At 38.5% G+C, this 22592-nt stretch overlaps 1 long non-coding RNA gene across 1 annotated transcript; it reads right to left on the minus strand.

The window, feature by feature from the left end:
• Positions 1–6334: 6334 nt before the first annotated feature.
• Positions 6335–15600, minus strand: LOC116799965. The gene is made up of 3 exons (XR_004361150.1): positions 15590–15600; positions 7131–7260; positions 6335–6656 (listed from the first exon to the last, which is right to left on the minus strand). It is a non-coding gene; the product is annotated as an uncharacterized LOC116799965 (long non-coding RNA).
• Positions 15601–22592: the final 6992 nt, after the last annotated feature.

The raw sequence follows: 22592 nt of genomic DNA on the forward strand, positions 1-22592 counted from the left end.
GTGAGAATAAATTGATTACGCTGCCATAGGACATGCTTCCTCCAGCACTTCAAAGCCTGCAGAGGTGGAAGCTGGATTTGGGCCATAGTGCCTGGAGCCTTCAAGAGTTAATTAAACATAATAGTAACCTACATATTTACAGGTCCCTTTTTGATGACAGCAACAGAATAGAGGTTAACCCCACTTTTCAGGTTCTCCCTCAGGATTTGTTTGAACTTTGCTCTTGTTCCACCTCTACATCAGACATTAACTAAGTTCTGCAAGTCAGAGAAATACATGCTGAATCTCCAGCTGCAGACATGGACTGCAGGGACAGAAGACTGAGGGATTTGCTGGGGGTTATATATGAGAACTGTGGCAAGGTGCAGTTGTATTATTTCATCCTCTTCTCTCACAAATTCCCTGCCACCCTGCCTCGTCTGTGATGAATCATGAGAATACCAATAAATAAATAAGTATAAATGACATATAGGTGCTGACTGAAATTCTGCAAAGCACCTTACTGCTGCTGAGGTGGTAAAGAATGAGGAACAGAAATCTTTCAGATTTACCAGTCCTAATGCAAACAGCATTTATTTAAGCTTCCACATGAAGATCAACTAAGAAGCTTTAAAGACACCACTAAAACCTTAAAGCTGCATAACATTGATGAAGAATTGACTCAGAATCAACACGCTGCACTGTACTTACTAGCCCTGACAAGGTGGATAAAAATAGCAAGGAAACAATGCTGACGTCAATCAAAGACTGGGTGAGCCAAAGAGTTTTGCAAATACTCCCACGTGGAATGAGTCAGAGATGGAGTGGAGAGTCTGAAAAACACAAGGCAAGCAAAATCTCTTTAAAAGAAGTTTCACTGTGCTCTCAGAAGCCTTGGATAAGTTGAATTTAAAGCAACAGAGAAATACTGTTGAAATGAGGGGGAAAAGGAGTCTTGAAGGTGTTTCAGTCCACTGGCATGGCAAGAGGCTCTCTTACAATTTTTTTCCCAAAAAGTTTTCCAAATAAAATGCTAGATGTGATAAATAAAACCAGATCTTTTGGCAGTATAAATTTCCCAGCTGAAGTTTGGCAACAAGAAACCTGATGCTTATGTCTTCCTGTGAAGATGTGATTAGCATCCTGCAAGACAGATCTGGTACAGAGTATTGATGTCTTCTATCAGTAAGCAGAGACAAGGACAAGTCCAGCACCTGATGGACAGAGCATGGCATGCCATTTTATGGTATTTTAGGATAGGAAGTAAAATAGCATGTTGCAGTCAACTACAATTTGGAGAGAATTTTGAGAAGTCATGAAGTTATTTGAATTTTTTCCTAAAACAATGAAAAACAATAAAATAATAATAATAAAACAATAAAAAAATAGAAATTTAAAAAAAAAAAAAGCACCACCAAAACCAAACCCAAAAACCCACAAGTGAGTACTGTAACTCTCTAAACACATCAAGCAACAAAAATGTCCTAAGGTTTATAGAAGATGGTATTTTTAGATGTATTAGTCTAAGGTCTCATATACATGCAATTCCAAGTACTTCAATGTTTGTGTTTACTTTGGAGAATTTTAAAATAATCAAGTTTTGTAAAATCAGTCATTCTGAAATTCAATTAGGTGTCTTTTTGCAACACTTGAAGACCTAGTCCCTTATAAAAATACTCAGTTTCTTGCCAACACAAATAAAAATATCTAGGATTAAAAATTTCAGGAGTGATGGTTCCTTTTTAAACTCACTGTATCGAGTATGATCATTTTGATCCATAGGGCATAGAGACAGTAATCCACAGTAATTATTTGCATCACAGTAATCAAAGCAAGTATTTTCCTAATTTCATTAGGCCTGAGACCAAGTTTCTTAGCAATTTCATGCAAATGGCTTTCTTTTATCCTGTTAGGAAAGGTGCACAATTATGGTGTAACACACAGAATCTCCAAATGCCAGCTCATGTCACAATAAACATCTTTCCCAAGGTGAGGAAAGAGGGTTTTTTTCACAAAGCTTTTATCTGCTCTCTGATTTTTAACCCAAGTCAGGCCTTTTCCCCACAGACACTTATTTTAGCAGCCGGTTTTACAGCATTTGAAGTTTGCACAATGCAAAATTTACTCTATTTTGTCCTGAAAAAGATCCTTGCCAATAACCAATCTCCTTTTCATTCCAGAGTTGGTTCTTCTTTATAACGGCCTCCCAGTCTTTTAGCTATCTCAGTGACCACTTGTAGATTTAGGTCTGAAGCAGGAAAACAGAACACCTGTAAGGGGACCGCTAAGAGACTTTTTTGGTTTTGGTTTTGGTTTCTTTCCCCCACTATATATTCTTCATCTTTTACTTATATTTCTTTGAAGTTTCAGTCTTTTGCAACTGTTGAGTAAGGAAGACTAAAGCTATTATTTTTTTTATTAAAAATTCAGTGCCCTTTGCCATTCCTTTCCTGTTTTTTGACCGAAAAGCCAGCCCAAACTCAGATACTATCTGTGGGTAGGAAGCATCTGAACAGAAAATGCCATGGTCTCTAATGGTTATGACGAAAACCAAATATTTTTGTATACACGCAGTCTAATAATTAGCCCTTTTAAAGACAGCAAGTACTCACTTGCAGTAGAAGACCCATCTAATAGTATATATGTAGTCATACACCATATTCTTAAGATTGGTTTGTACGCAGAACAATGAGAATTTCAAATCAAGACTGTAAAAGTAATCATGCTTTCCCTTTTAACTTCTGTAATGAGTGTAAAACAATGTTTAACTTTCTTTATGTTAAGGTTTAGCCATATGAAATGATTCTATCCTTCCTCTACCAAAATCATAAAATGCTGGGAAAGGGTAACTCCTATTACATTATGATTTTGGAAGAAGAGTTAAATACTAAAACATAGTTTAAGGAAAGGTATGCAGGCCTTATTTACTGATCATGTCAGAACAACTTAACTGTTTATTGTTGCAGGCATTTGGCTTAACTGAAGGCTCTGGTTGAAGGTGGAAGCTTCATTTTTGGCCTAGAGATGACCTCTGAAAGATGCAGCAGCCTCATAGCAGAAGAATGGCTTATCTGCAGTGCTAATTTATATGCATCAAGGCTGTGACATGTCAATGTAATGTTATAGTGGAGATACTGGGAGAATACACCTGCCCCACTTAATACAGTGACTTATTAGTCAACAGAACCTTTGCTGGTAGGAATTGTCTGCATAGCTCTTCATGGGAAAAGTCCTGCTGTTTATCTAACGATGGAGATATTATTTTGTGCAGTAAGACTGATACCATAATTTAGGTGGGGAGTGCTGAAGGATTTCTGGGTGAAATCTCACCAACAGTTAGCACGACGTTCAGTGTTCAAACAAAAGTATTCACACACATTTTAAGCTATAACATGCAAGGATACAGGCTATATCTAACTGGTTTCTTTTAACAAGTCAAAAGTTTACTATTTGGAATAGTAACTGTGTTGTAAACTGTCATCAGGATCAGGCCCTTAGGTGTTGTAAAGTAAAGGTCTCCACATAATCTGACTAATGTATGTATTTTGTAAGCAATTGCTGTCATTTGTCCTTTGACAGGTCTTTCTGAAACATTACAGAGAAATGAAGAATACTTTTAATTTTTACTGTATCAAATTATAGTTTTATTAATTATTAAATAAAGATTATTACTAAAAGTTAATGAAAGAAACTATCATTATTATATCTGCCACAAATAAAAAATCTATCTATTGTATTGTAGAGATGATGCCATCCATTAATTAGTTTATAGACCCCAAAACCTAAGGGAGTGTCAGAAATTTCCAGGATTTCCCTAAATCTCACGTATATGTGAGATTTCTAATGCAATTGAAAGATGCGTGCTCTGTATTAGCTTGAATATTTCTACCTTTACTTCACTCTTGTAATATCTCCCTCTTTCCAATCACTGCATGTTTAAAATTAATACAGATAAATTACTGTTTCACATCATAGTCACATATGTTAGCTCTTGAAAGTTCTCCAGGCATGTGAATTCGCCTAATTTTATATTTTGGAAGAAAGAAGCAAACTACTGACTGAATAGAAATTAAGCTTTAATGTTGCTTCTGCATCTGGCATGACTGAAGTTTGTCCGGTTTCACAGGTGCAGAGGAAATTTATGGGTAAAATATTTTGGAACTGCATATATTTTATGTATATTTCCTTACTTTCCTAAAATATTTTATTCCAGCGTAATTTCAACAGGTTATTTTTGGTTATGATTCTGAGTGGTGGAAGACAAAACTACCTTGGTCTCTGTTACTTTGTTACAACCTGCGTCACTTTGAAATTCACCCATTTCGTAGGAATCCACTGCTTGGTTGCATATTTTGACTGGGTTCAAGGAAAGAGATATTTTGAATTTCTCTTTGTTTTGAAAAAGAAAATGTGATGTTTGCTGCTTGAGTATGTGTGTGGGGAGTTGTTTTTTCCTTTGTTCCCCTCCCTCCCAACATAAAGTATCTGTGATACTCAGTGCTGTGTAGTGGCTCTACTACCTATTGCAGAAAAAGTACCTGACTATTTGACCAGGAGGTGCACCCACTGGGCTGTCCACAAAAGAGGTCTCCGAGGGCATGGAGCTTAGATCCACAGAACAAAGAGTGAAAACAAGCCATATGCTGGAACCTGCTGGCTTCTATTGCAAAGCTCTACAGTAGTTTTCTTCCAGTAGAGGATGGGAGAGTTTTTTTATGTGGGTATACCTGCAAAGCTGTGGGTCACTGCACACTAAACCAGCATAGAACAGTATCAGCAAGTGCTGGCTGAGGGATCCCCAGCAAACTAGGGGAGAAATCCACAGATCTCATCTTTGCTAATCTTTCTTTCTGACAGTTACTTTCACTCGTGCTTTGCGCAGGCCCTGGGGAATTCACCCTTACTAAAAAAAATCAGAAATGTGCATGTAGAACATGCAGCTTTACAGTTTTGATGTATTCATGAAGTCGTGCAAATACTATATGTGAGGTACTAGTCAGGGAGACAGCTTCAGTTAAAATAGCTGACATACATATCTGGATAGACAGATGAACTATGCTGGGGTGAAAAGTATAATCGTGCTTTTAATATTCATGAATTGTGCATGGCTATACAGGTCTTTGGGGACAGAGCCAGACAATATAGAGCCAGATATGTGCAGAAAAGTTAGATGTCACTGGACAATCATATGAATGCAATCCCAGAAGCAATGCTTCTCAGGACATTATTGTCTTATAAGGACAATGTCCTTGATGTTAAATGACTGCAAGTTTTAACTGAACAGTATGTCAGTGTTTTCCACTGAAGTCATTTGACATGACAACTCTAAAATACACAAAACATATTCTGCTTATAAAGAAACACACAGAAACTACTGAAGCTAGGAAATAAATGCCTGGTAAATAAATATCTGACATAACTATATGTGAATTATGTATATGCACACAAAGATATATATGTATATGTAACACTATACACAAATGCATATAGAAAAATAAATATATAAACATATGTATGTGCATATTTATATGAGATTCCTACATCTTGTTGAGAAGAACAGACTATTCAGAAAGTAACAGGTTTATTTATAAGAAAAAAAGACAATTTATCACTCATTTTCCTTGCTTTTGCTTTACCATCTTGCCTGTCTCCTAGAAATGTTCCTTCCTATTGTGGTAAAAAACAATCTCATGTTTCTTAGCTGTTGATTGGAAAATGTAGTAATACACAGCACTAACCTGTTTCAAAACATATCCAATACGGTCTTGTAAGTCATCAAAGCCATAGGGGCTGAGCTAGTGTAAAGAAGCCTAAGGAGAGGTATCTCTGTCTTTAGGTTTTGATATGGTATCTGACACCTGGCTATCAAATCTTGGACATCTGTTTGATAGTTTTGACTTGTAATTATTATGATGAATCCTTAAACAAACAAATCAGAGTAGACAGTGGAAAACACACTAAAAGAAAGTAGAACCTGGTCTGTTGCTAGGGCTGACGTGTAGTAGGAATCAACAAATACTTTTTTTTTTTTTTAAATAAACTATAATTTTTTACTACTTTTCTACCTACTAAAAGCATATAGTACAATGCATTTGGTGCTGTCAGTTTAAACTGTGAATCATTTGGTAGAATTACATCCTCAAAAAAAAAAAAAGATAGTATTATTGCTTTTACTACGATGTATTTACTGTGGCACATACTTGCAAAATGAAGAACCCAAAGTAATACTCCTAACACCCTATTCAGACACTCAGACTTAAGCAGACTGAAATCAAAGCACCCATCGCTCTCCTTTAATTCAACAGGATTTGTGAGGGTACGACATGTTAAGAATATAAGGCCATTTTTACTTTGATACCTTAATAAATGGACTTAGGATCCTAACTGGAAAGCTGTAACTTATGTGCATAGCAAGGGGGTTAAGGTGGCACAGGGTTAAGGTGGGAAGGCATCCTAAGTTTCTTTGCTCTGTTTCAACATTCTGAAATTTGATGCCATTCACCAGAGGTCTCCTAAGTGTAAAAGTTTGTCTCCTCTTGTTAAATTGCCACCTGCTCAGGGAAACGCTAATCCATTAAGGTCAAGCAGTTCTGAGAAGGTGCTGCAGTGCCTGCGGCAGCCTCTTGAGTTTCACTTCTAGCAGCTGCAGGAAGATGAAGTCGGGATGGTCCTCGTTACTGAAATTAGACAGATCAGGAAGTAAACAGAGCTTGCCTTTCATCTGATCTGGCTTTGAGATGGGAAAGGTTGGGGAAGGGGGGCAGAGCAGAGGGTGAATTCCTCTTCTAATTACTTTATGGGTCAGTTCTCCAGACTTTGTGTCAATGTCAGACATGCATAATCTTTTTTATTTTTTAATGAGAGAAAAGAAAAAAAATCTCATGGACTACTGAAGACTTTAGGGTTTACTATCATTTAGTTCTCAATACCGTGACTTGCATGGGGATTATTATACTGTCCTTTGGGAAGGACCAGCCACTAGATCTAAGACAGGAAGAGCCATACTGTCTGAATAAACTTTTCACCTCCTTTACTTAGGGAAAGCTTTGCCTTTTGTGTTCATTGCTTGCCTCCTTTTCTCTGAAGTTGATTTGAGGATTATGAAAGGTGCTGGACTGATAGTACAGGCTGGAGCCCTCTGTTTTTCATACCTTAACTGCTGGGATAGCAGTCCTATGAGAATCAGGTACCACCTCCATAGCAAAGGCTTCCCACATCATCTCCCCTCTCTGCGGCCTGCGCATTATCACCTTGAAGAACTCCCTGATTTGCAGATAGTGACTTTGGAAAAGAGAGTAAAAAAACTGAATGATGGAAGGTCATTCAGAAGCAATGTATAGGTGTGCTTATCATGAGCTATAACTCATAGCAGCGGTTCAGATGTGGTCCAGCAAATGAACGAACCAGACTCAACTTTGTTTTGTCTCACTGAGGGCCAGTATTGTCTGGGATCAGCTAGTGTAAAAGCAGACTTTTCAACACCTTTTTTGGGTATCATAGGCTGTGATTATATGAATTCCATAGGCACAGGCAGCCTTACTGCTTCAGTCCCTGCTTTTCACACACCCACTTGGAGTACTATTTTCACAGGGTTTTTAAGAGCTGCTTTAGAGAGCTGCGATAATCCAGGGGATTAGTGAGAGCCAGAGGGGAGCCAGACACATGATGCCCCACAACTGAAACATGCAGATGCTTTGCTTTGATGTGATAAGGTGCAATGAAGCCTTTTAAAACTGAAATGAGGGAGTGTTTTGTAGAGCACTGCAGCATCCACTGCAGCTCTACCAGGGTCATCAGAAGCTGAGTTGCTATGAAGACAGCTGGTTCACTATTTGATTCAATTAATTTTTTGCCCCCCCGATTCTGCTCAGCCAGACTTCTCTCCTTCACCTTCCCCCACTCCTCTGTTCTCCCAGTCTTTGGGGCAATGGTGCTGAGCAAGCAAACTGTATTTTACATCTGGTATCCCCAGCGAGATGGAAAGACACCCTCCTCCAGAGTCAGTTATGTCTGTATTGTAGGTAGCCAGAAGGAACCTTTTGACAGGATGAAAATAGACATGTTCTACTAACCTCTTTCTTCCTCTAACTTGCAGCAGGCTTTTCAGTACCCCAGAGCCAATAGTGTATTTTGAAACTTTTATCTCCTCTTCTAAACTAGGCAAGATACCCAGGCTCCAGCCTTACCCTCTATAAATTCTCAGCATGTTTCTCCACCAGAGACAAACAAATAAAGCTACATTTCTTTTTGCATAACTGTTTCTTAAAATATATACAGAAAATCTCCAGCATACATGCATATGCAAAGATGTACATGTTTAACCATATATCTGTATTTCTCTTTCTATATATGTACAACTTACTGGGGGATCAGGATATTCAATTGTCAATTTTCATTCATGCAAGAAATCTGTATGCACACAGTTGATGTCAGTTATGGCATTAGGCTCTAATGAGGATTAGACTGTGTTGAGCATTTTATAGAGATCAGAGGAAACACAATCCCTGTGCCAAAGTACTTTCAACCTACATAGTGCAAAATAGAAATAGTGGATAAGGTGATAGAAGAAAACTTCTTTTCTAGTTAGAAGACTCATTTTTTATAAGACTATGTCAAAAAGTCTGGTTTTCCCTGATGTTATAAAAGCATAAAAATTTAGTAGCACTTAAGTTTTAAAGTTAGTAATTCATAAATTCACCAGCAACTCTCAGAATTTCTTTGAATCTCCAAGGATGCACACGATCAGGATTGTTTAAAAATATGACTCACTGATTACAGTAAATCTGCAGACTACAGATCACAAAGTATGCTCTAAGGTGCCACCAAGATGTGCCCTCAAGCCCTGCAGATTGAATTTTTAACCAGAAAATACTAACTTAATTGAAACATCAGTAAAATACCATCACAGATTCAGATCTTGAAGTCAGATATTTTTGCTTAGATCTTAGAATCTATACAGATTGAATTCTGAATGAAGTTATTGAAAACTAACCTTCAGGCTCATAATGACAGTATGGGACCAGAATGCATTCAGAAACCATCACATACTACAAATCTCAGAACGATAGATAGGATAGGAAGAGACACTACTGTCTGTTCCTTTGTGATACTTTTTCTCTTTTTTTCTTCAACACTTCAAACTTCTATTTGTCACATCTTAGGAGAGAGTCCTAATTGGTAAGGGGGAGACAACTATGGAGTCATTGCTTGTGTGTGTAAATAATTATTGGAGGTTTTGCTTTCATTCTTGAAACCTAGAAATTTGTCATTAAATAGAACTGTTGAGGTTTTGGCCAGCCTAACTTTGCTCCACCGTATGCTGGGCAAACCGTCTTGTCTTTGGGATGTAGTTGGAAGAGGTCTATTATGATTAGTATAAATCCTGATGGAAAATGAAGTCTTTATTGGAATGTTTATATTATTCCATCATACAAGGACACTCTTGCTAACTCGACCCTATTCTTCCACTGCCAGTTTCATTTAAGAAGAATTGTAAGAAGTACACAGTTGGGATTTTGTCATTATGAATAAACACATAGTTATTTAAATGCAATCCAGAAGAGATATATCATTAGTATATTGCTAGTTATATCTCTTTCCTTGGCACATATCTTTGCCTCTTGTTATCTGACACAGTCCTAAAATGAATATTTAGTGAAAAAATACTAACTGAATTCTAAAAGAGCATCCAGTCAGGGCTGGGCACAATGTGACTGTTTTTAAAATAATGACAACAAACCATCAATCAAACCAGAAGTATTGTTCAAATAGATCAATAATTGTAAAGAAACTGCTCCTGACATGATCTGAGTTCTGTAAAAATGATATTTCTTAATAACCTCACATCAGCAAATCTCTTCAAGATGCTCTTTTTAATGTGCAATATCTTGGTTTCAAAATCCCTGCAAAATAAGTGATTATCTCTTTCATTTTAATGTTCCAAAGGTACGGTACCACATATTCTTTCAAAAGTCTCTTGACTAAGGGAACAGAAGACGTTAGCCCCTTTGTGAAGGGGAAAGCTTTAAAAAGCTCTTATTATTATTCTGGAAAATGCAACAAAGCTCAGGAGGAGTCCCTGTTAGGAAACCATTTGCATCTCTTAGAATGACTTAAAACTGACGCAGACGACAACTTGAGTGACTTCTTACCCTCTGTGGACCTCGAAGGCTCAGGCAGAAAAGGAAGTTAAATATTGAAATTATTTTTCTATTGAAAGACACAAAAGCTGATCTGATGTTTAGGCCTTCTGTCCCTGCTGCTGGGCCTTTGGCACTTTATCATCTGTGACCTTGATTGAGAGAATCACTGGTCTCCATTTTATCAACAGCCAATGACTGCAAAATGTCTTGCTGATATTGGCAGCACACGGTGCTGCTTCAAAATTGGCACTGTTTCACTTGAGAAGTTAGCTCTTTTTTACAGATTGTTTTATCTATTGGCAACATTAAGATTTTCTTTGCAACAAATTCCACATAGCTCTAGGACAGCAAACTGGATTTGGTGACTACACCCAGATTCTGTCCACAGAATCACAGAAAAGTAGAGAAGAGTTTTTGGGCAATTGACTCTGGGAGTTTAGCATGTGTTAAGATATTCTAAAGAACAGAAGGCTTTCCTGAATTGAAGAAACAGTAAATGGAGATCAAAAGCAAGTGACAACAAAGAATGCATTTGAAGATTTTTTTCCTTTATAGAAGACCAATGTACCAACTACTAAACTCACATTTTTAGGTAAAATTTACTGTATGCCAAAAATAAGATATCTTTTACAGAGAAGTCCATCAGAAATGCTACAAAAACATGTGAAGGACCAACAAGTTCTTTGATCATTAGATCTGATTCAATAATATGCAGAGATATAACATGACAACTCAGATGTCTTAGCAGAAATTATTGACACTACTATTTGTTATATAACACAATTTGATGGAAATTAACCAAAATTTCTAACATACGATGCTCATCTAGAAGATCAGAGCTTGCCTGAGCGGCCTGTGCAGTCAACAGCAGCTTCACCATCAACTTAGTAGGAGCAGAAAAAAGCCAGTTAGCACAGAGAAGAAGGGAGCTTGACCAGTCACACAAATGCTAGAGAAATTATCACACAAAGATCTTCAAAGAAGCCCCAACCTCAGAGTGCTTTCCTGGATGCAGTTACTCTTCTGATGCATGGAGCCACAGACTGTCATAAACTAAAAGCACACTTACTGAAGAAAGCGCTATAAGGCCAGCCAGCCATTGGACACACTGTGTTCCAGTTTTGTCTCCTTTGGGCTCACCACACCCAGTCTGGATCTCTGTCCATCAGCCACAGACAATGAGTGTCTGGGCTATATGACACAATAAACATGTGTGGCGAAATCATAGCCCGTTGAAGTCAACATCGAGGCTGCCATTGACTACCACAGGGGCAATATTTCATGCAGTCACAGCTGTCTACACAAAATGGAATAGCTTTTTAAGCTGCCCTCTTCACTCTTCCATTTTCTGTCTTCTACAGCAGCACAGTTGGGGGTAAACTAGGACTAGTGGGAGTCAGCAAAATATTTTTCAGGACACACTTTTTAGTGGAGTTTGCCTTCTTTTGGCAGCTGTGTCCGGAAATGCAGAGGAAACCCTACTGCAGTCAGGAACTTTGTAGCACTGTGGTTAGCTGTCAAAGTAAGGGAGTCCGTAATTGGTAGGCTGACAGTGATTGCAAAGGAATGAGATATTACTGCTTCTTCTTATTTGAAATTGAAACCTTATTTTAGCAAGGTGATAAAGATCAGTCTTCCTGAAATTTGGAAGATAATTTACAATTATTCTGGATTTTGGTGAAATGCTAAATAAAAGCTGACCATCACATAGCCTGGTGGTGTTCTGAGCTTGCTTAGAGCTTCTAGGGACTACAGCAAATAAAATTAGTAAAGAATAATCATAGCAGCCAGTGATACCTCTTAAAAGATCGAATATTCAGAAAAACAAAGAAGAAGGACATTCTTGAAAAACTGAAGTTGATGTCCACAGTGTCAGGTAAGAAGAAATAACGCAAGGAAAATTAACAAGAGTTATACTTTAACTTTTCAGATGGACCAGGATGTTGCTTCCAGCTTCACTGGGAAGCTCAAATTCTCTTGGATTACATATCTAGAAATTTGGAGACCAGCCATGATTGGGTAATTGAGAATAAAAGCAGTCTCTTCTTGGCAGCAAGAATATAATAGTGCCTCTGTTACTACGCTTGTTTTTCCTCCTTATGCTGGGTTTCTTGCTCATATCTGATTCATACTGAAAGAGTAAGGATCAGAAAGCAGCATGCAGGAGCATGGATGTTTCTTTTGCAGAGGAATGGCACTGCATTTAATGAATGTCCTCAGCCTTAGTTCATTCGAAAGGATTTCATAATGAAGCCCATTGTTTAATCTTCTCTCCTTCCATTGTTAGCAATATTCTAATTATAATAATTATTATTTCTTGGCATTTACATAACACTTTGCATCTTCAAAGCATTCACTAGCTATGAATCATATTGTTCACCAGTTAATTTATAGAACTGGCCATGATTTCCCTGCTAATTTTTTGAAAGTAAAACAGTTTTTAAAGTCCTGATTTTATGATGTGGAGAGATACAGTTCCTATTAGGTCATATTTGAATCTGAATATCTGGAGGATTTGGTCTGACAAAGTAGCCTAGTTTCTTTGGGAAAAAACAAGGACCACAACATGTAGATCTGTGGCATTCAACAGCTCAGAGGAATATCGAACAGGATCCAAAACAGATATGTAGATTTGATCCAACAAATTCAAATAGAATATTTAGTTGATTATTATTAAAAACACTTTCACAATTTTAAAAAAAATCCAGAAAAAATAGCAGAGACATTTTAAATATTGCAATTTAGAACACATAAATTCTGAAGTAATGGAATTTCTTTCAAGATGAATGTCCAAGTTTTCACCAGCCCTGTTAATTCCAAAGCTGTGACAGAGAACTGTGCCATTTTCCTCTCCTCTAACTGGTGGCTGTGTGAACTATGGTCTCAGAAAACAAATCAGGGAATTGCTGTCTCCAGATACTGAAGAATGAGCACAGGAAATGGTGTTCTTAAATAAGGAAAAACCAATGCTGGGATTCCCAAACTTCAGATGCACACAAGTACCTTCCCAACATGGGAACACAAGACTATTCACTCATCTCTGGTCGCTAGTGACTTTAAAGGAACTTGTGTATTGACCCAGAGGACAAAGTCTCCTTTCTTTCAAATTTGTGCTACCTTTGACCTCCACACAGAAAGCCATGACTTTTCACCTTCTGATGGCCTGAGAGGCACATGAGCTTGGGTTTGGTCCATAGATGATATTAAACAATTACTCTCAACAAGAAACCAGATAATCTGCCAAGAAAATAAGCACTAGTGCATTTAACTTTATAGGAGATGGTTACTCCTGGACTATGTATATTAATGAGTTTTGAATGACTGACGTTTAATAAAATATTCACTATCTCTTCAACTTTCTTTCATTTCTTTTCTTGCTTGAGCCCTTTCATATTTGAAAATTAATTATGCACACCATATTTAACCAGGGTGAAAATGAGACTTACATGGAACCTTTCCAGCTCTTCATTACATATTTAATTGTTAAAATAATCAAGCTATCCATCACACAATCTGCCACCCAGTCGTCTGTCACCTTGGAACCAGTCAGAGAGATCACAGACAGAGAAGTGTGGAAAGGAAAATTTCACATCTCTTGTGCTGAACAATTTTGCCATTGAGAGGAATGGTCTTGCCGTGACATATCTGCATTGTATTTCCATAGATAACAAACAACAGCATCTTCATGGCATCTTCTATGCTTTGAGTTTCCTCCCATTAAGCACTAAAAACTATGTCCATGTTCTTTAGCACAGAAGGAAAGTTCTTTAGCACAGAAGAAATTCAAGCTCTTGTGTTTTCTCATTGATTTTAGAACCAGCCTAAGAACTGTATGAAGTACACGGTGATCTGGCCAGCATTTAATAATAGCTACATGTTATGTGATCCTTTTCATCAAAAAGCTTGTCCATGCACTTCACTAAAATGCTAGGTAACATAGACCTTGTTTAATGGATGGTGAAACAGAAACTCTAGAACAGTATCAGGCTATAACAGTAATCCTTCAAATATAACAAGGCACTTTGTAGAGCCGAGTCCTTTGACACAGAAAGCCACAAAACAAACATGGGAAGAAGGATGAAACTTCCATCTTCTGAGTTTGACCACAGTGCTCTTTCAACTGAGCTTTCCACATACTGAGAGCTGCATGAAATCTTCTGGGATGTTTCATTTAAATCTGGGGTTCTGTGCTGCAGGATCAGAAGCCAATATGATGGCACGAATGCAGAATATTTGAATGATGTAAAGTATGAAGAATTCAACCCTGGAGATTTTCAATGGTCCTCCAGAAATTTAGAAAGTACAGGAGTAAAGGTATGAAGAGGAACAAAATTGTTTTACCAACCTGGGTGTCAGGCCCCAACTATCTCACATGCCAAATGTTCATAATGTCACCAGGAAAACAATAATGCACACTGCAGTGAGAACATTTTTTAAGTACAGGTATGTTTCAGTGGTCATAAAAATATAACTAATTTTCAATTCAAAAAGGAACATGGATGGGGTGCAAGTTTTAATGTTTCGTATTTTACTGAAAGCATCATAGTACTCTATGCTAGAGAGAGAAGGGTCACAAAGAATATCTAATTCTTACACCACATTCCACAGCTGGAGGTAAGATTTTCAAAGGCGTTTTAGTGGGAACAGAGTAGCCCAGTTAGTATATTTAAACCCAATCTCCTTATGTATTTCTCTATAAATGAATCATAATTTCAATTTAATAGAAAATTTTACATAACCAAGAGTGGGCTTAAAACTAGACAGGTCTAACAGACCTCAGCAACTCTGTAGCTTTAAATGACTACTGTCTAATGTTTTAACAGTCTCTATCAGCAATTGTGCATTGCCCTGTGGTCTAAGGGGAAAACAAGCTTTCTCTTATTTAATGCACAAAGGTAGAACAAATACTATTAAAATCTAACTGAAGAGCTTTCCAGAGAGTATTAAATACACCTAAGCTCAGGCAGGCGGTGATGTATTGTGAAGGTCAAAGCTGATATGAACAGTGGAGCAGCTACTTGCAGGGAAATAATGCATTTGGATAAAGAAGTTGTGCCTATCAAATAGGGATATGAGCTGGAAAACAAAAAACTAAACAAATCAAATAAAAAAATCCATAGAAGATGCAAGAATCACAAAACAAAAGTCACCAACACCAGCCATTGCTTGAAGTATCAAGGACAGAACCAGTGAGGCGAATGATCTATCTTATAAATTAGACTTCAACTACTGTAAAAGCAGGGAAAGTGAGGGCCCAATTGTTTTTGTAGCCTGTCGGAAATAATTTCAAACCTGACAGGATACCATGGCTCGTAGTGTGATCTCACAGATTTCAGTGGTCATGCTGAGAGATAAGCAGAGAACCATGGCAAAAACCCTGATAGCAAAAGCACTGCTGCCAGCTTTGCTGTACTAAGAAATTATCATTCACTCCAAATAGCATATCAGGCAAGTGCTGAATGACTTACCCTTCCTCCTCCTCTACTTACCTCCCTGCTACTGCCCTCTTTTCCTCCTTTCTCCTCCCTGGGAAGACATGAAATGTTGTGTTTTATGGTATCAGAACCAACTGATACATCCAGTAACAACAAACATCAAAAGAAATTACATTGTCATCAAACTACCTTATAATATCATTAGTGTCCTAAATTAAAGCAAGATAATCATGCCAGCAGACAGCGAACAACCATACACAGACACTAATAATGCTTCAAGTAGGTTGTAGAGTTTCACTGAGAGAGAAGGTGCCATGCACTCTCTCTGTAATTATGTTGGCAATCAACTGACAAAGCTATTTCTTCAGTTACAAATGACGACAAGCAAAGCCATGCGCTTCATGTGCCTGTCTGAGATGGGATGCCCATGCTCCTTGGATCCCCAGCTGCTTGGCGCAGAGGGCTCTGCCAACTCACCTTTGAAAAGGTAGGGACACACTCAGGGGGGATAAGGGCAGGTCCTGTCACACCTGCAAGATCTTACAACTGCTGTCTGGACCAATGTGGAGCCTTGAGAACCAAGGGGAGGCCATGGGAAGTTGTGACATAGTTGCCACTGTAGAATCTATAGAGCTTCCTCAAGCAGGGCAGTAAGAGGGACTGGTGGATGAAGGGATCTTGAGAGAGGTACGTCATTTGGAGCACAAGGCCCTAGGGGGGGGGTGCTATTGTCTGCTTAACCCACAAATTTCTACCCATAAACTTCATCATGGCCAGGCTTCGTGAACGAAAATTTTGCTTGTTGCAAGCACGTTGGTGGCTAAAAAGGCCAATACGAGATAGACATGTCCAGTTGCAAAAGGCACAGCAGAAAGACTCCCCAGGTGGTACACTCTGCAAGGCACAATTCTTTCTGCACTGTCTTTTCTCCTCAAGAGTAATCCTGCGTGCCTTCTCAAAAACGTCAGCAGCGTTATAGATGCTGTGTCTCCAGACTTCCCGATTGGAGGCCAGAGTAGACCATTTATGTTGGTCAATATGACCAAGGTTGAGATGTTGTTTCAGAGAGTCCTTGTATCTTCTCATTGGGGCTCCTCTCTTGCAGCAACCAGTGGCAAGTTCACCACAGAGCAAGATCTTAGGGAGGTGGTGGTCCTTTATCCTTGAGACGTGTCCTGCCCAATGCAGCTGCGTTCTCAGCAACATGGCCTCAATATTTGTGACTGCTGCTTGTTCTAGAACAGATGTATTGGTCACATAATCTGACCAGTGGATGTTTAGGATTGTACAGAGGCAGCGTTGATGGAAGTGTTCTAGGACATGCAGGTGGTGGCGGTAGATGACCCATGATTCAGATCTGTATAAAAGAGTAGACAGCACCCATAAACTTACACCTCTGGCTATTGCCCTCTTTTGGAAGCCGCAGTGTTGGCCTGCAGAATGGGAGTGCCTGTGTTTTATCGGTCAGGGAAATTTATTCCCTTTGACTTATAACCTCATATATTGGGACTAGTGTCATTACTATTTGCATTTGTGTGATTCTATGAGGTCCTGTCCAAAACATATGCCCTGGAGATGAATATTTTCCTGGCAGAAATACCCACTAATTCCACTAAAGGTACGGTTTGAATTCATTTAATTTATGTGTACAATCTTCAAACTGGTGGGGAGGAAAGAGAGTCCTCTGAGAAAAATACTAAGCAGGGATTGCAGGGAACTGATTTCAGTTCTTAGCGTTGATGCAGTTTCAACTGTCAACAAATTACTTCATTAGCCTGTATTCACTGTTCCAATCGGAAAACAGAGATATTTTCTTTGATCAACATCTCCAATTCTAAAGTAGTTGTTCAGGACAATAGTCATTTAACAAATGCTTTCATTTCTAGAGTCTATCACAATTTGACTCCAATAGCATTTTGGCTGTCTAGCTACTGTGATATAAACAACGACTGCGCTGGTGGGGCTCATGTGCAACTAGAAGGTGGGGTACCATTCCATTCAGCCTTTTCCTAGTAAAGATGCTGAGATGAAGCATTCTTTCTTCGCCCCAGGAGCCCAGCACACACCCCTCAGTTCCGTATCCCTCAGTTTAGTGATCTGATCCAGGTTAAATGCCCATGCCTTTTTCCTCCCCCGCAGCCCACCACACTCCGGGTCCTGCAAACACATACTAGCACAGCTAAAGGTCTGGAAGATGAGCAGAAGGAATAAGGAAGTAATTTTCCTTCCAAAATTTTACTTTGCTGCTGAAAAAGGTACTTGGCAATGCACTTCTGTAGACAGACAAAGGCAGAACCATCTTCATTTTACAGTCAGGGAAAGAAATCACAAAAGTATTAATTGGTTTGCCCCAGGTTACACAGGAGTCTGTGGCAGGGCCAAAAATTTGACATAGATCTCTTACGTCTCAGATCAGGGCCTTAGCCATGAAATAATTACCAGAAATCAAATATTAGTTTAACTGTGGAAGAGTAAGGGGGCTTTATTGCTTTATCTAAGATAATTTATGTTCTGAGAAGTGTCTGGAAAAAATTACACTTGGGGTTCTCTGTTTATTCCCTCTCAGTTACTTTCACATGAAATTTACACAATTCACAGTTCAAAGGAAGGTGTTTGCACAATGCAAATTCAATTGAGGACTGAAAAATCATACTACAATTTTGACTCACATGTCATCAGTAGCCAGGAAGAGTTTTCAAAAATATTCCAGAAATCAAAGATCCAGAAGAAGAGACACCTGTTTAATTTAAGTTGCTCCTGCTGGTGACAGAATATTGTCCAAAATCTGGGAGCTGAATGTCTTTCAAAGTTATTAATGAGCAAAATCTTCCAGTCCAATCCAAGCTATCTAATTTCTAAGACAGAGTTACCTTCTAGAATATATAAATATTAATACTAGTAAAAGAATAATAATGTTTCTTCACACTTGGTTTTAAGCAACAATTTAATTTTATTAATCCAAATAGAACAAGAAGGATTTCACTTCCCATATCACTTTCTCTTTTTGTGATGGATCCTTCTGATTGCAAACTTTCCCTCTCTTACAGTCTGCTGTCCTGCAGGTGCCAGGCAGGCCAGAGCACTCTTCTGCTCAAGCAAAGCTGTGGGGTGAATAACGAGACTTTTGGACACTTTTCTCCACAAACACAGTTGCAGTAGGTAACTCTCTCTCTAGCATCCAGCAGCATTCACCACACTCAGCCCATAGTTCCATGCCTGCTGGAGAAATGGACCTTTTCCCCTAAGGGCAGAAGCAAATGTGTGCAATGCTGCTAGGAATAGGGCTTCTGGCAATGAAATACTTGGTCAAGCCCAGATTTAGCTGATCTGACATGGTAGGCCTCCAGTCCCATTGGGAAAGAAAATGATCATATGGCATGAAGCCCATTCCCTTTTTCAGATTTTAAAAGAAATGCCCAGTATTTGCCCCTTAGACTCAAACCGATCCAAAATTTCATCCAGCCACAAAGTCCAACCATTTACTGCATCCTTTGTTTTCTCCTGCAAATGTTACATAAATTTCTTTGTTGCTCTGCCCTCTATTCCAAGTAATGAAGACAAAAATGAGTGCAGATCTCAAAATACTGACTGGGAACATCAGTGGCTTGGGATTTTTGGGAGTATCCAAAGACAAACTTTCGTTTGAGCATTTACATCCAAGACAAAGTTGAGATTTTAATTTATGGCACACTCTGTGGTCTTCTGATTGCACAAACAGGCAGCACAGTGAGGTAAACCCTTCCTCATCTCTAGAAGCTATGTGCTACTCACATCCCACTCCACCATGAAAGGGTCCATATCTGGCCAGAATTCACCTCAGGTGAGTGTTTCTACTATAATGCTATTTCCTCTCTGTTACTATATGTCTTTCTCTTCTCCCATTTTGAAAGAGTTCTCAAGCTGCTTTTGTAAAATAAATACTAAGAGAGCATAATGAGAACAAAGTCTAGAGTTGAGAAAGATATAATAAAAAATAAAAACTGTAATAATACAGTAAGAGTATTGCAATATTGTGCTATCTTTCAACAGAGATTATAGAAGAAAGCATTAATTAAGCTTCAATCTTTAACCTCTGAGGTAGGTAACATTACTATGCCCACTTCATGAGTAAACATGCCCACTAATGAGTAAACAGAGGCCATGGCATGTTACAAGCCTTGTCTATAGTTGCCCAACAAATCAGAAGAGAGGAAAAGAAGTAAATTAACAGCAGCAGAAAGTATTTCTAGTATGACATCATGCAAATTCTCTTCCCTACTTCCAGGAGCTAGCGTCACTGTATTTCCCAAACTATGGTATTTTTATACTTATAACCCATAGGATAACCATCTTCCTGCCATGGAGAAGCTCAAGTTGCATTCATGTCTATGGGCATTTATTCCAGGTTTACCCTTTTCTTCATTTGCTCCGCTGACTCTCTTTTCCCCAGTTTTCTTGGTCTTCCTTGCTTCCTTGCTTCTGAGCAGGCAGCCAAGGCTGGAGGTGCCAAAGGTGTCATTTTCAAGTGAGGATACCTTTGCAAAGGTGCAGGTTTCCAAAGGGTTCATTTGAAGCCTGAAAATATGGCAAGAAATTGTCAATTGTGTTTTAGCAAGTTCCCAACTGCAATAGTATCTATAGCGAGGAAACCTCTATACGCATTTTACATATTTACATGTAAATATTAAGGATATTTAGGGACATATATACCCCTAATACAGTCATGTATTGGGATTAAGTAACATACAAGGAAGTCACCCCCCAGGTGGAGAACAAAAGAAGTGTTGATTTCCCAACGGACTACCTTCATGCAAAATATCCTCTATCCCTTCCTAGAGAAAACAGAAGAATTAGGGCTTCATATGCATAAGGAAAGTTAGAATGGACAACTACATCTACAGAGAAAAGATGATCAGCTATTCTATCTTTACACACTGGACTTTTGGGGATCAAATGTAAGCCTCTTTCTCAGACCTGGAGTGGTTCCGACCAGCTGTGGAACAAGGGGGTGGGAGAGACAAGCTTTCCTCCCAGTGCTGACTTGTTCGTATCTGCACTGTTACACTAGGAAGCAACTGCACTATTACATTAGCAGCACAGATAATGTGCTTCTTAACTGGGAATGACTTGGAGATGCAAAATCAGTTAGCCTGGCACATCTTGCAGAACTCTGCAAAACAGAAACACTAGCAGTATTATTAAAGGAGATAGGTAAAGAATAAAAACTGTTCAAGGATCTGGCCCATAGTTATTATAGACCTGTCTTTTTGCCTAATTTCTGCCCTAACCAGTGATTTTTCCTTTCCTCCTCATTTTGATTCAATAGCCATGACAGAATTCCACAGCTCCCCCTCTCTCCCATTTATTCCAAGGCATAATGTAGTAATTATACTTACATTTTTAAAGGTAGACATTTCTCCATAGGCCCTATCAACCTGTGGCCTCACGATTATAATTACTTGATCTACAGACTGTTAATTTTTTATCTTCCATAGGAATAAAATAGCACAGGAATAGGATACAGGGAAATGCAGAGAAGTTACAGACAGATACCAGATAATGTTTCTTTAATGACTGACATATATGACAGGAAATATGAATATCAAGGGCATGAGAAAATGCATGATTTTACTTTTATTTTTTCCTAATTTTCTGTTTCTGAACATGCAAACAGATTCAGTGAAATGGATTCAATTTCTACGTGGCTTCCTTGGTTATAAGCAACAAGAAAACCATCCAAAATAGGTTTCTGTTTATTACTTTTCCAGTTAGATTTGCATGGCATTGATGCTTGCTCTCAGGAGTCTATTTGCAATATTGGGAAAGGGTGTGAGTGAAATGAGGCCAAATCCATGACAAGTTTCTACTTAGCTTAGTTTTCCCTCAGTTGCTTATGACATTTCTGTTTTTCCAGCCTGTAAACAAGATGAAAACCAGGAAAAGCAAGACTTGGTAATAACAGTGCTTACTCTGGCTGGAAAAAACTGGTCCAAAACAGCAAGCCTGGCCTTGATTACATCTAGTAATCAAGCTGTGTTCGGAATTACTTGACTAAATGTCTCAGGAAATGTTAATCTGCACATGGAAAGCTTGGTTCTTGAGACTGTATGATCCACTGACATTGGGTAAGAAGTTAAAGTATTCCATGCCTCCTTTTTTGTCCTACTGTAGTCTCATGTTTGGGAAGGGCTAACAGATACAATGTAAAAGCTGGATAGTAAATGAGATTTCTTATCTTCTTGGTCAGTATGGTAACAGTACTAAACAAACAAAAACCCACAAACAAAACCCAGTAGCAATCCAGAGAAACTGGGTGCAACTTATATAGGACTATTTTGATTTCCGCTGGACTTAAAGTACACTAACCTGACAGCATACATTTTAATATACTTCAGAGTTTAGTGAACCAGAAGAAAACTTTGCTGAAGATAAAACAATGTAGTAGAAGTGGATCACAGTGGTGACTGTTTCATGTAAACTGTAAGTTTTCAAATACTGTTTCATGTAAACTGTAAGTTTTCGAATACTGTTTCCTCAATGTCTCCTAGAGAAAGACATTGATTTGATCTCAGGACTGATAGCTGTGCTACAGTGGATTACACAACTGCACATTGCATTCAAAAATAAAATAAGCTGTATAGTCCTAAGCAATTTTATTGGGAGTGGGAGGTGTGGGAGACTAAAGAAGCTCATGGGATGTGTGTTCTCTGGTTTATGTGCCAGTTAAGTGCTGTGGTATTGCAAAAACTCTCCCAGTCCCCATCAAGAGTTTGACTGCATTTGGCTAATTTATTTTCATCTGATAGCAAAGACCAGTTTCTTCTTGTCATCTGTAAGTATCTTTCCTCCTTACAACTGTCCAGCTGTTTCCCCCACCAGTTAGACACTCAAAGAGCTTGGGGAGACAGTGGGAAAGAAGTTTGGGGGAAAAGCATAGTCATTATGCAACATGAATGAAGACTTGTTTAAGGCTATATTTAGGTTTAACAGAACAGCAAAAGTATAAGTAAAATCTGGCTATCTGGAGAATGAGTCAAATAAATTGTTCTTGATTATT

This window comes from Chiroxiphia lanceolata, chromosome 1 (genome assembly GCF_009829145.1).
Source record: "Chiroxiphia lanceolata isolate bChiLan1 chromosome 1, bChiLan1.pri, whole genome shotgun sequence".
In the NCBI taxonomy this organism is placed as follows: Eukaryota; Metazoa; Chordata; class Aves; order Passeriformes; family Pipridae; genus Chiroxiphia; species Chiroxiphia lanceolata.